General features: G+C 37.2%; 1 long non-coding RNA gene across 1 annotated transcript; it reads left to right on the top strand.

Moving 5' to 3' along the window:
* Nucleotides 1–319: 319 nt before the first annotated feature.
* Nucleotides 320–3008, top strand: LOC109236936. The gene is made up of 4 exons (XR_002069563.1): nucleotides 320–405; nucleotides 808–873; nucleotides 2093–2195; nucleotides 2564–3008. It is a non-coding gene; the product is annotated as an uncharacterized LOC109236936 (long non-coding RNA).
* The last annotated feature ends 1804 nt before the right edge of the window (nucleotides 3009–4812 follow it).

Here is a 4812-nt window from a genome sequence, read left to right as displayed (position 1 = left end):
CAAGATGATAAAAAAAGTTCTCTTAGCGCGAGTACGAGCAAACAAAGTTGAATCGAGCAGACGACTCAATTATTACCAACACTACCGATGCATCCTCCTCCTCGGAGGCTAATGTCTCAAGTGAGCTAAATTCTCCTCTCATGAGAAACTCATTGCTTCTACCTGAAACAGGTTAGACAACTAAACTATCACTTCTTGATGGTATGCAAATATAATTACATGTATGAAATTATTACCATCAAAGTAATATAACTGTACTTGCTATCATTACGAGAGAGGATTAGCATCGAATACAAATCATGAGCAGTATACACGACAAGGAGTACAACTCAAACAAGCTCTTTTCTGTTTGTTCCATTTGAGGAAGAGATCATACCAATTGCCAATATCCAACAACAACATCCTGTAAGAAAAATAAAAATTTGTATGTATTCTTCTGATTTTTTAATTGCTTTTTGTAATCACAAAGAACGAAGATGTGACGTTCCTAAATTTAGCAGGGCCAAATATTTCACATAGAAGTTCAACTCGCACTACCAAATGAGAATCACTGGTTCTGTTTCTTAGCATGTTCAGATTGCAAGCAGCTCTTTACAAGAATCTTTCACATAGAATTCGCACGTGATATGCCTTTTGGCTTCTTAAATCATCTTTTATAAATAGAAAAAAACTATCGTTTCTGAAATGTTACGTAAAAAATACTTTGACTAACTACTATTTGTTGGTTTTTAGCCAGTGAAAGGTCTTTTGCTACTCTTTTGGGATGTTGTGATGGAAGTCACTTTTTGTTGCTTTTTTCGAATGCAGTTAAATCCATCTTTGCTGCTGCTTTCTGGATACTGATACAGTTATCTTTAGTTGCTTTGATATCAGGTAAGTTTAGCTGGTTAAAAATCAAAATCTACATTACCTTTAACTTCTAAGATTCCACGATATTAATACACTAAATATACTGATTACTGAAATCAAACCACAATGTCATTTGAAAACAATTGTTGCAACTAGGGGCTGCAGTGAAATGATATGCGGTTATCTTATGAACCTCATTTTCCTTTTGCTGTATCTGAATAAAATGACATCTAATAAGCCAACCTGTAAAAAGTAGTTAAGAGTTTTTGAGATAGCATTGATGCTTCTGTTATTGGTTTTCTTCCTTTCTTTCTTTTTTGCTTCATACCCCCTTTTAAAATCTCGAAGATTGTGAGCAATTGATAGCTCTAAGAATGACAAAATCTTAATTCTTTTTGGTCTTTGTATTTCATGCAATAAAGCGTCTTTATACTGTCTTTATACTTACATTGCTCCAGATAGATCTATGATTCTTGAACCATTGTGAGATTGAGGGCTTTAGACTTAATGAGACCAATTAATGTTTGCAAAACCAGTTAAAGCCCGGTAGATGGTGTGTAGGTAAAGTTTTGATTATAACAAATAGGTAAGTTTGAACAAATATAAATAGTACTGGCTTTTTCTGGGTGTCTCTGCCTTGTGAAGCCCACACATAAAAGGATCCTTCGTCCTCTATGAATCTCTTTTTTCCACTTTTTTTTTTTTATATTAGGGGCAAAACTACAGCTTCTTCTGGTTGCTTGTGTAGTCCCAAACACTCACCACTCACCAAACCACACCTTTTCCTTGATTTCTTTTACCTAAAGGATTTTGAAGACAGATCCAACAACTTAGCAATTGTGCTAAAGTTGAGATCTTTATAAGCACCAAGAAAGAGAATAAAGGAGACACAACAACTTAAAACTCTTGTAACTGGTTTCATCAGGTACAACAATATAAAGTTCTAGGGAACAATGAGAAGCCTTCTTATGTCTTGAGGATGACTGAAAATAGCTCTGTTTTCAAACAATGAACAAAAGCATCAACTTTTCTCGACAAGCAGCAGCACTAATCTATATGTTAAGATATATAATGTACCATACTCCCTTATGCATCGTCCTCTCAAATGCTAAGCCTTTTCTTTTCAAATTAAATCTGTTGAGATTCATATAAATACTCCCTCTTTATGCAATTATCTCCTCTTTTCTTCTACGTTGACTACTCACTAAAGTAGATATTATTGTCTTGCTGCTTTGTTTTACAGGTATTTTTTGTCATGAAATGCTAAGAAAAAGACCAGAAAGAAGATTAAACACCGCATGAAACAAGCATCATCGTTAGCCAATATGTGAATACGTTTCCCATATGTAAATACCTATCTCATATATGATGTAAATACTGTGACACCTTAAGTGGTATGATGCTATCGTGGATTAAAGAATCTGAAATGTTTGTAACTAGTATGGAGTGTCGTCTACCTGATTCCGTACTTACACACAAGAATTTCTGTTGACTACAATTTTATATTGAAAACAAAAGTAAAATAAAAAATAATAGTTTCAACTTTTATAATATTGGGCCCGTGCTGGTGCGGGCCAGCCCAACCTAGTATGCTTATCAATGCACTTTGAAGTGTGGCTATAATTCATGATTTTTGCACATTATATGCTTTGCGTTTTACATGCTTTAATAAAGACACTTTGTTTGAGCGTAATGGAGGCTATTTTATATGTAGGTGCATCGGAAATGAAAGTAGAGCTAAAGGGATGCTTAAATGTCAAAAGGGCACTCGAGAACGGTGAAAAGGAGAAGCCGGGCAAAAGCCAGCTCGACCAGGCTTTATCCAGGTGAGGCCAGCTTAAAGCCAGGCCTAACCAAGCTTTATCCAGGTGAAGCCAGCTTAAAGCCAGGCCTAGGCAGGTATCCAGGCAACACCAGGCCTAAGGCCAGGACCAGTCCGAGTTTTGAAGGTTTTTATTGTTTCCCGATTTGACTAGGAGTTGGCTCACACGTTTAGGGCTTGTCCCAAACATATAAATAGACCCAAAAATGCCACTTTGAAGGACTTTTGCAATCGGAGACAAGAAATAGCTCGTGGAACACTACTTGGGAGTTGAAAACATTAATTTCTACATCTCTTTATCCTTACTCTGTAATTTAATTATGCAAATTACTTTGGATATTTGTACTATGAGTATGAGTTGCTAAACTCATAATCTAGGGTTTTCATGGAACCTGTTGAAGGATGGTTTTCTCGTTATGTTAATATAGATTTGTCATAGTATTATCTCTATTTGTTCAACTTTATGCTTATTGTTGTTGATTGAAGGGCCTCAATTAGCTGTTCCTATTCAGTGTGCATTACTCGGGAGAGAGTGCATATTTAGGTAGTTGTTGAACATCATCACTCCTAACGTATATGAGGGATCAATACGAAGGGTTTAAAGGTGGGATTAGGGATAACGAAACCTTGGGTGCGATCTAAGTAAGCTGTACTTAAAGTTAGCTAGCGTAATTCGGGAGAATATGTCTAGTATATTGTTGTAATTACTCGGGAGAGAGTTACGACAGTCAGAGTGCTCATGATCGATAGAGAAGACTTAGGCGAATTTATAGCAAACATAGCGGAAAGGATTCTGACAACAGGGGAAATCAGAACCTTAGATCATTCCCATTCTTGCTTACAAACCGTTTATAGTTAGTTCTTAATTACTGCATTTTTTACTATGTAATATTTAGTTAATAAACACCCAATTTGTTACTTAATTATCTTTGAAGATTGAATACGTGAATTTCTGTGAGTTCAATAGTTGTGATTGATAGGTTAATTCCCCGTGGGATTCGACTCCGGACTTGTTAACCGAAATATATTTGCAGTGACCGCTTTGTCCTTTTTATAAGGCATTGTTGGGCGTGATAAAATTTTGGCGCATTTGCCGGGGACTTAACGGTGTTATTAATTACAGTTAAAAAGAAGTGCAAAAAATCTTACTGTAGTCAATTTTCTTTAATTTAAACTGATCATTGAAATTCTGACGTTTGTAGTCTTGGGTGTTATAGGTGCATGCCTAGAAACTCCTCAAGAACTGATGAGTTATTTGAAGCATTATCGGATCATGAGAATGTTTTTAAGGCATTGAATCGTTCAAACAAGAAAGGCAAACCACAACAGAACTCATCAGAGCATATCGAACCAGACATGGAAGACGATCATCTAAACAATAGAAACAACGAGAATGACCCAAACAATCAGGGTGTGGTACCTCTTGTGCCAGAAGCAGCACTATATGACTGGGCGCAACCCACTGCTGACAACTTAGCAACTGCCATTATAGGAGCAGATACAAGCAGATTCATTCCAGATCACAAATAACATGCTACATTTGTTGCAGAACAAGGGACTGTTCTCTGGGTCATACGTTGAAGATCTTCAGCAGCATCTGAAGAATTTTCTGTCAATCTGTGCCACGCAGAGGCAACATGATGTGACACCGGAAGCAATATGTCTTTTGTTGTTTCCATTATCAGTGACAGGAGCAACTCAGACTTGGCTTAATTCACTCCCCATAAACTCCATCACTACTTGGGAGGAATTAGTCAGGCAATTTGTGAACAAATTTCACCCACCCAACAAGACTGCTCAGCAAATTGATGAGATATTGAGCTTCAGACAGAAACCAACAGAGACGTTACAAGAAACATGAGAGAGGTTCAAGGGTCTGCTGGTTACATGTCCACATCATGGTATTCTGGAGCAAATATTGGGGCAGAAGTTTTACATGGGTTTGGCAGATAGCTTGAAGGCCAATGTTGATGCTTCAGCAGGTGGAACATTTTTTAGCAAAACATTCAGAGAGAACAAGATCCTACTTGACAAGATGACACAAAACTCAGGATGGACGACAAGAAACGCTCCAATCACTCCTGTGGTTCACTCAGTGGCTTTAGACCCGGCTAACTCCATAGTTGAAAATATGGCCACTC

This window comes from Nicotiana attenuata, unplaced genomic scaffold (assembly GCF_001879085.1).
Source record: "Nicotiana attenuata strain UT unplaced genomic scaffold, NIATTr2, whole genome shotgun sequence".
Lineage (NCBI taxonomy): Eukaryota > Viridiplantae > Streptophyta > Magnoliopsida > Solanales > Solanaceae > Nicotiana > Nicotiana attenuata.
This window is presented reverse-complemented; position numbering and strand designations above follow the sequence as displayed.